The sequence below is a fragment of the Balaenoptera borealis genome (genome assembly GCF_965194805.1).
Source record: "Balaenoptera borealis genome assembly, chromosome: 9".
Taxonomy (NCBI): domain Eukaryota; kingdom Metazoa; phylum Chordata; class Mammalia; order Artiodactyla; family Balaenopteridae; genus Balaenoptera; species Balaenoptera borealis.
Window position 1 is genome coordinate 50,787,098 of NC_138873.1, and position 13,743 is coordinate 50,800,840.

At 34.6% G+C, this 13,743-nt stretch overlaps 1 protein-coding gene and 1 long non-coding RNA gene across 10 annotated transcripts in view; one reads left to right on the plus strand and one right to left on the minus strand.

Annotated features, from left to right (window-relative positions):
- CEP57L1 (centrosomal protein 57 like 1) overlaps positions 1-13,743 on the minus strand; it is an 81,831-nt gene that overhangs the window by 60,235 nt on the left and 7,853 nt on the right. The window lies entirely within an intron of this gene.
- On the plus strand, positions 2,803-10,765 carry LOC309634639. Its single transcript, XR_014248271.1, has 2 exons — positions 2,803-5,865; positions 5,940-10,765. It is a non-coding gene; the product is annotated as an uncharacterized lncRNA (long non-coding RNA).

Sequence of the window (13,743 nt, forward strand, 5' to 3'; positions counted from 1 at the left end):
AAGGACTAAAATGGCTTTAGAGTGAAAGTAAGCACCAACTGATCACTGTGAGGAGTTCCCTAATTCAAATGTGTGACTTACAAGTAAACTAGTTGTACAGCCAAACTGCTGGCTTCTCCCTACTTTTAGTAGATGAAGGTCCTCAAAATCCCTCTCACAGCACAATCTGTCTAGAGCAATTGATAAAAGAATTCAAATTTGAATCTCACTCTTGCCACTCCCTGCCACAGTACCTCTTTCACTCAGGAAAGCTATTTCCTATCCCAGGAGCAAATGTATACATATATGTATATACATGAGTATAGGGATTTTTCTAAGACTGCAGAAAGTGAAGTTTCCCACATCCCTACCTACAATTTAATATTAACTTTCCCATAGAAACAAGAGAATAATGGTTTTATAGTGTCACTGCTGTTCCAACCATGTTATAAAAATATTGTTTTGGGACTTCCCTGGTGGTACAATGGTTAAGAATCCGCCTGCCAATGCAGGGGACACGGGTTTGATCCCTGGTCCGGGAAAATCCCGCATGCTGCGGAGCAACTAAGCCCGTGCGCCACAACTACTGAAGCCCACACACTCTAGGGCCCACATGCCGCAACTACTGAGCCCACGTGCTGCAACTACTGAAGCCTGTGCGCCTAGAGCCCGTGCTCTGCAGCAAGAGAAGCCACTGCAATGAGAAGCCCGCGCACCACGACGAAGAGTAGCCCCCGTGTGCAGCAACTAGAGAAAGTCCACGTGCAGCAATGAAGACCCAACACAGCCAAAAAATAAATAAGAATTTTTAAAAACAGAAAAGTTTTTTTAAAAAATATTGTTTCTACGTGGATCTGTGGAAAATTCACTCTGAATGTCAATGTCAACCTACTTGGTAACTCTTGGGATAAAGTTTGTTAGCACAGTTTATGTACTATGTAATATTTAATGAAACAATTTTTTTAAGTGGCCCATAATCCCATTATACAGAAACTCCTATTAACATGGTTTTTAAAAAAGTAGTATACCCACAGGTAACAAAACTTAAACAGCACAGAGAAGCACAAAATAAAAAGTAATAACTTTTCTACTCCTAGACCGTTGACTCCCAACCACATCTACTGCTTTCCCCTCTCTGAGGATAACCACCAACAGCAGATTCTTAAGAATAGAAAGAAAAACAATTATTCATATACCTAAGTACTTTTCTTTTGGTGACTTTCCTGTCATATACATCAATCAACAGGAAAGATTTATCAGATTCTAGAAGCTTGGCAATCTCTTTGATTATAGCATTACTGGTTCTTTCCTTACCATTGCATCCCTGTTGCTATTGCTACTCTCTTGGATTAGTGATGATGACTAATTCTTTTCTGAGGCATTTCCCCCTCCATTTCTATGGATCTGAGGACTGAATCTGCATGGTTCTACTAAGGAATATGATGTAATGGAAAGAGCTCTGGATTGAGTTGTAAGACCTGGGTTCTTTCCTGTTTCTGACACTTACATAGCATGTAATCTTAGTTGTTACTTCCTTTCTCTTAGCTTTGGAAAATATGAAGTATTATGTAAATATACAGTGGTAGAAGTGGAAGTGATAAACTCTTTATCATTCTTTTCTCGGAGTTTCAGTTTACTTGCAACTTAGCCTTTATATATATATTAATCTCTGACATAAATTCTTCCCTTCCCTCCCTGTAATAATTCAACTTCCTGTATTTCTGTTTCCCAAATTTTTCTGACTTGTCAGGTTTTCATTCCTACTAATTAGCAATGTAATTCCTGTCTCTCCCTCTCCACACACACACACACACACACACACACACACACACACACACACACACACACACACACACATTCTTGACATTAAACTATTTCTGAAGTTCTTACTGCTTTACATTTCTAGATATTTTACCTTTATAGGGACTTCTGTTTATATAATGCATTTCCATTCTCCCTAATGAGCAAAGATACTTGTAACCTGTACTGTTTGATAAGGCAGTATAGCATAGTGGCTAAGAGGTGGGCTCTGCAACAAGACTCCTTGGGGGTGAATCCTGTGTGATCTAAGGCAAGTTTCTTAAACTTTCCATGGTTTTCCCCTACCTATAAAATGGGAATAATAAGTCTATATACCTATTTCAGATAATTATATGTGATGAATCAATACAAAGTTCTTAGACTAGAGCTTGACTCATAGTTAGCACTCGGTAAATCTTATTGATATCTAAAAATCTTTATACGTTGAATATCACGTCCAAAATTTTGTTAGTATAATCATTGATGTCCATAATGATACTGATAAACCACAAAATCCAAAAATCCCTTTTGAACTATCAAAATCTAAACTATATCCAGTACTGTTCTAATATCATGCCATACTATGAAGTTTCCAAACAGTAGTCTATAAATGGTATATAAGATGACTTTTCACAAAGTGGAATGCTCCATTCCCCACAGTATTTAACTTACTTATAGTAACTTTACATTGCCTCTGTACAAACCCAATTTTTATACCTAAAGCCTTCTTTACACCCAGTCCTCCTCAAGCGACAATATTACTTTGGGGGTTGCCCTAATATATTTGCTTTTTATCTACTCAAAATGATAATTTATTTCTTATCAAGTACTGACCACCATTTCCCTGAATTTTAAAAGTTCACATCCACTCAGATGTCCCAGAGGCACCTCAAACTCATATCTGAAACTTAATATATCATCATTCCCCTAAAAACTCTTCTTCTTCTTAGATTTTTAATCTCCCTTAATGGTATCATCCCCCTACTCCTCAACCCTCAAGTCCTGAGGATTTCAACACCTAAAACACTTTTTGAATCACCTATACTGTCTCATCCTTACCACCACTACCTAGGTGCCTTAGCCTAGGCCCTCATCATTTTTTGCCTGGACTACTACAATGGCCTTCTAAAGTGATTTCCCTGACACTGATCGTGTCCTACTAAAACTATACTCTTCTCTGCCTCTAGAGTGATCTACCTAAAATTACAATCCAGCCATGTCACTTCAATGCTTAAAACTCTTCAGTGACTCCTCACTGCCTTCAGGATAAAGATCAAGCATGTTCTCAGGGCCTCGATGACCCGTTCTCTATCAATCTAGTTCTTTTCTCCTGCCTGCCTATACTGAGTGAACACATTTCTAGTGTTCATATTGTATTCTCTTCCTAGAATATTCTTACCCATTATGCAACACACAATTTATCAGTTAATCTGTCCATGAAGCTTTCCCTTTGCATACCTATATGCTTAATATATTATATTGAAATAATCTGTTCATGTCCTCCCCACTAAACTGAAAGCCTTGAGGACAGGGATCAAGTCTCATTCATCTTTATAACTTTAGCACCTAATTCAATACTTAATAAATGCTTGCTAAACTGAAATGAATTAAAGGCCTAAAAGCCATGCAGAGTTCTAAGATAAATCCCAGTGACAAGTCATCTCAATATGAGGTAAAAGGACGATGCCTATGCCATTCAGACAAAAGAGGGTTCTAGTCACTAACAGTAGTGCCTGAGTTATTCTTTCAAAAAGCAACACACCTAGGTTTGTCTCCTTAGCATCCAGAGCTCCATATTCATAATTCCAATTCTTATTCCTATTAGCAAGCTGCAGTATCTTAACCACACCAACTTTTGACATGTATGTCTGAAGTGAACAACTGTTCTAAAGGGCTGAAGTAATCTATTGATGGACAGAGTTGTTGACAGGCTGATCTGTAAAGAGACACCATTAAGCCCTTACTTTTTTTCAAACCAGACTTGTTGGCACAGCTGTTAAGATCTTAACATGAGAAATAGCATATGTTATTGAATAGCACAGAGGGAAAAAGGACAAAACCAGATTTTCCTGCCTAGCTGAGGTAGAAGCTTAGTTAAGATAATCAAAATACATTTTACTTAAAATGCACCTATGAAAATTTGTATGACCTTCCTCTTATATCTTCCAATTCTTCATTAGTTTCCAATGTGCATCCTTTACTTCTAGCTAACTGTGCCAAATGCTGAAAGTGTTGAGGGCCTCCCAATGTACCACTAGCAGCCAAACTACAAGAGGCATAGAGAAGACCCTATTATGATGGCTAAACATGAGATATCTTTATTGTTCCTAAGAACTTCTCTTGCATCCAAATAGAAACTACACCTGTGACTGTGTCGGCATAACTCACTTCATTTAAGATTGAGATGACTTTTCAGTAAAGCTAATGTTAGGAATCTGCATAATTTTCAGTTTTCATTCCACTTCAATTCCAATACTATTTGCTGAGTGCCTAACATGTGCCAGACTTTGTGCTAGACATGGAGGTAGAAAGAGGAAGAGGGCATAGTCTGAGGGGAAATAAATGCAATGCCTAACCAATGTGGGCCTTTGAACTTGCTCTAAACTAGTACTAATCTGGTGTCCCACAAAAAGTGGGGTTGACCCTCCAATGCTGCTTTCATCATGGTAACCAGCCAAGTTTGCCAGTCCAGCTCAGATGAGCCTTAGCTAAGACAGACACAGCCTCCTTTCGTCCTCGAACTAAAAATTTCCCTATTGGCAGCAAAGTACATTTCACTGAAAGGTATATAAGGGTTGTAGCACAGCAAAACCAAAAGGCACGGCCAAAGGCATTTGCACTGATAAGTTCAATCATTAATAATATTATTCTTACGTATATGAATATTGCTAACAACTTCTTATACTTACATTATATATAAATCCATAATATTTTACTGTGCTAGCTGAGAGATTAGGGTGAGAGTATTTGGAAAGAGGTTTCACAAAAAACTGAAAACAATATATATACTGTTTTTTTCCCCGATTACAAAAGTAATACATGCTCATTCTACAAAATTTGGAAATGACAGAAGAAAATAACAATCACTATAAACTCTAGCAATCTAAGATTGTTAAGGTATTATTAATACTTTGTTATCTATTAAGTCAATCTTTTATTATTTTAACCAAAGTTAGGATTGTATCATACAATGTTTATGTAAATTGCCTTTCTACTTAACAATATATGATAAACGTTTTCTTGTATCATTAAATATTCTTTAAAACTATAGGTTTTTTTTAGTGGCAGTAGATAAATATTTATGTAAATTATGAATTTTTTTTATTAGGATACAGGATATAGTATTAAGTTAAAGACAGTTTTGATGCTTCTGATACATACTGTCAAATTGCCTGGAGCTATTTTATTTTTTATTTTATTTTATTGTTTAACATTTTTATTGGAGTATAATTGCTTTACAATGGTTAGTTTCTACTTTATAACAAAGTGAATCAGTTATACATATACATATATCCCCATATCTCCTCCCTCTTTCGTCTCCCTCCCACTCTCCCTATCCCACCCTTCTAGCTGGTCACAAAGCACCGAGCTGATCTCCTGGAGCTATTTTAAATTAAGACATTACTGGAGCTTTGCTTAGACTGAGACGAAGTCCTAAAGTTCACAATTCTCACCATGTCCTGAGACTATTTCTCCAATCTATCACATTTTTAACTTTTACAAAGCCATCAACTGTCATTAATTTAGCATTAGCTTTAACTTATTTGTTAATTATAGTTTGTGTGATTTAATTAAATTGCTTTAAGAAACTTAGTTTTATTTTAGCAAGGTCTGGACACATCTGCCTTCCTCTGTAGTTCCTTAAGAGCAGAGACCATATCTTATTCATTATTCTATTATCCACTGGCCTTATTAAATGATAGTCATTCAATAAGCATTTGCTGCACTTGATTCAATTAACGTAGAAATACATAAAATGAAACACATCTAAGGCTAACAGTTAACAAACATTTATTAGTATATGTAATGCATACATTCTACTTCTCTGAAATCCGGATTCAACTTTAAATTATATTTGGCAACATTGTGCAACATTAAATTATATTTGGCAACATTGTGGTACATAATGTACCACAATGTGGTACATAAAGTACATAAAGTATGTACCACAATGTGGTACATAAAGTAATGCTGTGCCTTATAATCTCTGGTATCTTAAATTCAATGAATAAAGTCTTCATAAAACCATACATTGAGAACATTTTTCTCATGCTACAAAATGAGTAAATGCGAAGTGCTGATCATGGATCTCTACAGCTGCACAAAGATGTGAGGGGCTATCCCCTATAGGTGGCTCCCCTGCTCCCCTGCTCTATTAAATCAGTGTGTTAGGTCTTCAAGGCCAGAACTTCACCTTATTCATCTCTGTATTTCTAGCATGTGCTCTCTAGGGGCTCAATAAAGATCAGCTAAATGAATAAAAACATTTGGCTTGGGGGACGGGAATGATTGGGTGACAGGGGATGAGCCACGCTGTAAAAGAAGAAAACATATTATAAAGATAATGTGACTTAAGAAATAAAAAGAAGGAAATATACTTATTATTCTAAATATTTAAAGATTATAGATCTACAACTCACTATGGTTTATACAGTATTTATCAAAATGTGTCCTACGGAATACTAGTTTTATAGGATATTAATTGGACTTACTCCATAAATTAAATAGATTTCCAGGCAAATAACATTAAACTAATTTGGGGAAATTAGTAAAACAACATTAACCAACTTCTTCACCAGCAAATTTTATCAGTATATTTAACGTTCTACTATCATTTTGAATTTTTCAAAACAGAGATAGAGCATGCATCTCCCAAACTTATTTGCAACAGAAAACTTTTCTGGGGGTCCTCCTGAGAAATCAGCGTTCCACAGAACAGACTTCAGGTAATGTCTATATACAGAATCTTCAAAGCAGCTCTACATGGAAGACAGTTATCAAAATATCATGAGATAAGTAACTGATAACAAAATAACAACTGGTAACAGAAATAAAGAGAAAATTGTCTAAAGCATCCGTATTGCATACATAGAAATTCATATTTCCAGTGGAGGAGAGTAAAGGAAGAGGAGTAAAGAGACTATCCTATAAAAAAAGGGTTAAAGATTGTAGTGTTCATGCATTTAAGTTCACTTGATTCAGTAAATAACAACTCTGGTATATCTGACTAAATGGTACCCCAAAATTGTAGTGTACCTTCAAAAGTACCTCACAGAATCATGATATAACCAAATTATTTGGTAGATACTATAATTTTTCTCATTAACACAACTCATGAAATAAGTAGGGTTCATAGAAGAGACAGTAAAATTGAGTAACAGAATTCAAACAACTGGCATAAAATTATTTTAGAGCAAGAAACAGAATTTGTCTCTTATATGTTCTAAATGAATAAAGTCTAAAAAAAAGAACATATCACAAGAGAAGTCTCACAGCCATTATCTACTCTTTTTTGAACAGAAGAATATAAGGAAATACAATTAGGTTCAAACAAAATGAGAAAAGTGAGGAACATTAAATACCTGGGGTCAGAGACTCCTCCAAAGCACTGCTACTTACTGATGGGGCATTACATTTGGATTTGCTGGTATGGTGGCAATAATATCGAGTTCTAACTAGTTCTGTGACCTCATCCTAATTAGTAGCTTAACTTCTCTACAACTTTCTCTCTATATAAAATAAAAGGGTTGACTTAAGTAATCTTGAAGTTTTCATCCGTTTCTAAAATTCTAATAAAAGGGAAGCAAATTTACAAACATGCTGAAATGTTACTTAAGCTTTTGCCATAAATCTTGAGTTTAGAAACATAGGGATAATGCCAAATAAAAATTTGTAAGTCCTTAAACTTACTATAGACTTTTAGTAATCAAAGCAGTGGCATAAGGAGAGACAAACAGACTGATGAACAGAAAAGAGTCCAGAACCTGACTCTGGTACATATAGGAATTTGGTATTATGAAAAAGAGGGCATTTTCATGGGGAAAGGATTAACCAGTCACAATTTGTGCTGAGATAACATACTACCCATATTGTAAAAAATAAACATATATCTCCACTCCATGCCAAAGACAAAAATAAATTCTAGCTGAACTGAACACCTACATGTAAACAACAAACCAGAACTGTTTTAGAAGAAAATATAGAATATGTTTCAGACTTTGGGTAAGAAAGATTTTGTAACAAACAAGACAATTTACAACCAGGAGAAGGAAAAGGGATTAAAAACTGTACTAAAATTAAAACTTCTATGCAACAAAAGACACCACTGACAAAGTTTTTTTGAAAAGGAACATATATAACAGATAAAAGATTAGTATCTGAATTACAGAAACAACTCCTATTCTACAAAGCATTAAGAAAAAAACAAACAGCTCAATTAACAAAGGGACAAAAGATATTAACGGTGGTTAACAGATGAGAAAATATGAATAGCTAAAAGCCAAAAAGGTATTCAACTTCAGGAAATGTAATGTAACCAGGAAAACACAAGTTAAAACAACAATGAAAAATTATTTCATACCCATTAGATTGGCAAAAAAACCTGTCAATATATAACAAGGATGTGGGGAGATGAAAATTTTCACGAACTGCTGGTGGGAGGGTAAACTGATGTAAAATTCTGGAAGACAATTTGAAAGTTCTGATGCTGTATATACTCTATAACTCAGCAATTCCACTTCTTAGTACTTATGAATGAACCCTAGAGAAAACGGCACATGTTAATTTGGAGATATGTATAGTGATGTTCATTGTAGCCTTGCTTGCAATAGAAAAAAATGAAAATATAATCTAAATATATATTAACAGGGAAATGAGTAAATTTTCATATTCATACAATGAAACACCATAGAGCAGCTAAAATTCAAAAACTAAATCTACACTTAGCTACACGGATAAGCTTTGAAAATATATCGAGTGAAAAAAGCAAGTTATACAATGATATATCATAAGATGTCTGTTTCGTAAAATTTTTTTAAACACAAAGACAATACATTACATTGCCAAGTACACTTCCACCACACACGTAATTTTTCCTTCCATTATAAAAGAATTAAATTAGAACATTCTGTAACACCATATACAAAAATAAACTCAAAATGGTTTAAAGACCTAAATGTAAGACTGGAAACCATAAAACTGCTAGAGGAACACAGAGGCAGAACACTCTTTGACATAAATCGCAGCAATATTTTTTTTTCTGATCTGTCTCCTAAAGCAAAGGAAATAAAAGCAAAAAATAAACATTGGGACCTAATTAAACTTAAAAGCTTTTGCATAGCAAAGGAAACCACTGACAAAACAAAAAGACAACCTACTGAAAGGGAGAAAATATTTGCAAATGATATGACCAATAAGGGGTTAACATCCAACATATATAAATAGCTCATACAGCTCAACATCAAACAAACAACCCCACTAAAAAATGGGCAGAAGAAATGAACAGACATTTTTCCAAAGAGGAAGATGCTCAGCATCACTAATCATCAGGGAAATGCAAATCAAAACCACAATGAGTTATCACCTCACACCTGTCAGAATGGCTATCATCAAAAAGAACACAAAAAACAAGTGTTGGTGAGGATGTGGAGAAAAGGGAACCCTTGTACACTGTTCATAGGAATGTAAATTGGTGTAACCACTATGGAAAATGGTATGGACGTGTCTCAAAAAACTAAAAACAGAACTACCATATGACCCAGCAATGCCACTCCTGGGTATATAACTGAAAACAAAAACAAAAACACTAATCCAAAAAGATACATGTACCCCAAGAGAAAAACATATACTGTATGATATCACTTATATGTGAAATCTAAAAAATACAACAAACTAGTGAATATAAGAAAAAAGAAACAGACTCACAGATATAGAGAACAAACTAGTGGTCACCAGTGGGGAGAGGGAAGGGGGAGGGGCAATATAGGGATAGAGGATTAAGAGGTACAAATTATTATGTATAAAATAAGCTAGAAAGGGACTTCCCTGGTGGTGGAGTGGTTAAGAATCCACCTGCCAATGCAGGGGACACGGGTTCGAGCCCTGGTCCAGGAAGATCCCACATGCCACGGAGCAACTAAGCCCGTGCGCCACAACTACTGAGCCTGCACTCTAGAGCCTGCAAGCCACACTGCTGAGCCCACGTGCCACAACTATTGAAGCCCGCATGCCTAGAGCCCATGCTCTGCTACAAGAGAAGCCACCACAATAAGAAGCCCGCACACCGCAACGAAGAGTAGCCCCTGCTCGCTGCAACTAGAGAAAGCCCGTGCGCAGCAACGAAGACCCAATGCAGCCCAAAAAAAAAAAAAAAAAAAACCTAGAAGGATATATTGTACAACATGGGGAATATAGCCAATATTTTGTAATAGTTATAAATGGAGTTTAACCTTTAAAAATTGTGAATCATTATATTGTACACCTGTAACTTATATAACATTGTATATCAACTATACTTCAATAAAAATATTAGATTTTATAATTAAATAAATGAAGCAAGCAAGCAAATGAAGCAAAATGTTAACGATTTATCCATTCCAAGAGGTAGGCAAAAGGGTTTTATTATATTATTCTTATTTTTCTTTTTGTTTGAAATATTTAAAGTTTTTAAATGACACAATGACACAAAATTTTAATACCTTACCTCTATATATGTATATATTCACATAAAATATGTGGATAAGGAAAACAAGAGTAGGAAAAAAAAGAATGAAGCCAGCAGTGAGATTGGTCTATAAAATTTGTCATAAATTGTGTGTGTATATATATATATGTGTGTGTGTGTATATATATATATATATATACACACACACATATATATGTACATGTCATAAATTGTGTATGTACATATATATACACACACACATATACATATAGTGAGTCAGCTCACAAATATTTAAATAAGGGCAAAATGAATATAGATTTTTTTTTTAAAAACAGTAAATTGTTTAATCTATTAAAGTATGCCAGAAATACTGGAGATTTAGACATTCAAAGCATATTATAGTAAATCTGGTAACATCAAAGACAGAGGAACTGGAGAAAATATTAAAGAGTAAATCTGATTTAAGTGGTTCATTCATTTATTCTTGAAAGATAGAAGCAAAATAACACACAAAAAAGAAAAAGAATTCTTTTCTGAGAATAGTATGTATGACAGTGTTTCAGAAAGTAGGTGTTTTAAGGCTGAAAAGAACATAATTCAAATCAATTTTGTTACAGACACCTTAAAAATAAAATCTAAAGATTCAACATTTAAAAGCCTTTATGATTCATCTGGGCAACACATAAACACCAAGGTACACATATAATAAACAACTGGTTGATAAACTATTTTCCAACAAGCCAAAGTAAGAAAAACCAAGTATTTCAAGGCAAATCTATTCATGTTACTAAATGGTAGATAATTAGGAAAATTTCCTTTAAAAACAAAATTGAAGTCAGTCAAAATATAGGGAGATATTTAAGGTTCAGATGGCTTCAGTGTTTCACAGTATAAAAGAGTGAAACTATTGGAGAGAAACCACAGGTGGATTTTTGCAAGCCTGTATGACTAGGCAAAATAGCAAAGAAATGGCAATGTGAACAAATAACAGGGTGTTTTAATTGAAGTAAAATATTCCTAATTGTAGGAAGTCTCCCCAAACAATTTGCACATACAACACTCAGCCAACTGCACATGTTAACAATAGATAACAGTAGAGCAGCACTAAAATGGAGCTGTTAGTCCAGTCTCCTGATGTGTTTCAGATAAAGCTCTCCCTGGTCCCATCTTTGGGCTGATTTCGAGCCTCTCGCTCAAGGAACAGTTTTGAAGAACAAAAAAAATATAGTTGTGAATATTCAGTATATTATTTGTTTTTTTAAAGTTTCTGTCACCTTTTAATATTACTGATCAAAGTAATTAATAATTTCAGATCCAGGAGAAACTTTCTTAATAAACATATAAATGAATCTAGGCACAGATCTTATACCTTTCACCAAAAAGACCCTAACTCAAAACAGATCATAAACCTGTAACGTAAAACACAAAACTATAAAACTTCTAGAAGATAACACAGAAGAAAATCTAGGTGACCTTGAGTTTGGCAATGACTTTTAGGATGCCAAAAGCACAACCCATGAAAGAAAAACTGACAAGTTTGCCTCTATTAAAATTTAAAACTTTTGCTTTGCAAAAGACACTGGCAAGAGAATGAAAAGACAAGCCACAGACTAGGAGAAAGTATTTGCAAAAAACATATCTGATAAAGAACTTGTGTCCAAGATATACAAAGAACTCCTACAACTCAACAATAAAAAAAAGAACCACTCAGTTTTACCGACCTGGAGAAGTTCTTCTAAATTCCATAATATCTATTTACTTTATTTGCTGCTGGAAAAATAAGGTAGACATTATAAAATTAAGAGCTCTGAATTAAACAGTATAAAACTGCATCACATTAAATAAAATTTTATGTGATTGGTAATTATATTTTCTTGAAATATACATTCTTTACATTTTTTATATCATATAGATATGTTACAGATGAAATATGGTGTTTTAAAAAATTTCTGTAACAAAGCTGGACATGGAGTCCTTGCTCAGAAATATAGTAATCTCTCATTTTTCTGTTTTATGAAAAAAAAAATCATAATTGCCATATTTTTACTTATGGCAACTTTCCCCAATTAAGAAGCTTAAAATGCAAAATATTATTAAAGCTAAGTTGTAAATTTGGGAAAAATGAAATATAACTCAAGGATCTCATTATAAAATCTTAGAGAATGCCAACAATAGTAGCATTATACAAAATAACACTTTTCAGTTCAACCACAAAGCACTTTATAAATATTTCATTAATATCAATCAAGTTGAAGGACAAGTATTATTTTACATAAAGATGATCATTTTGATGATACTGCTTCTTTCATTTTTATTTTTTATTACATCTTTATTGGAGTATAATTGCTTTACATTGTTGTGTTAGTTTCTGCTGTATAACAAAGTGAATCAGCTATATGTATACTTATATCCCCATATCCTTTCCCTCTTGCATCTCCCTCCCACCCTCCCTATCCCACCCCTCTAGGTGGTCACAAAGCACCCAGCTCATCTCCCTGTGCTATGCGGCTGCTTCCCACTAGCTACCTATTTTACATTTGGTAGTGTATATATGTCCATGCCACTCTCTCACTTCATCCCAGCTTACCCTTCCCCCTCCCCGTGTCCTCAAGTCCATTCTCTACGTGTGCATCTTTATTCCTGTCCTGCCCCCTAGGTACTTCAGAACCATTTTGTTTTTTAGATTCCATATATATGTATTAACATACAGTATTTGTTTTTCTCTTTCTGACTTACTTCACTTTGTACGACAGATTCTATCTAGGTTCATCCACCTCACTACAAATAACTCAATTTCGTTTCTTTTCATGGCTGAGTAATATTCCATTGTATATATGTGCCACATCTTCTTTATCCATTCATCTGTTGATGGACACTTAGGTTGCTTCCATGTCCTGGCTATTGTAAATAGAGCTGCAATGAACATTGTGGTACATGACTCTTTTTGAATTATGGTTTTCTCAGGGTATATGCCCAGTAGTGGGATTGCTGGGTCATATGGTAGTTCTATTTTCAGGTTTTTAAGGAACCGCCATACTGTTCTCCATAGTGGCTGTATCAATTTACATTCCCACCAACAGTGTAGGAGGGTTCCCTTTTCTCCACACCCTCTTCAGCATTTATTGTTTCTAGATTTTTTGATGATGGCCATTCTGACTGGTGTGAGGTGATACCTCATTATAGTTTTGATTTGCATTTCTCTAATGATTAGTGGTGTTGAGCATCCTTTCATGTGTTTGTTGGCAAACTGTATATCTTCTTTGGAAAAATGTCTGTTTAGGTCTTCTGCCCATTTTTGGATT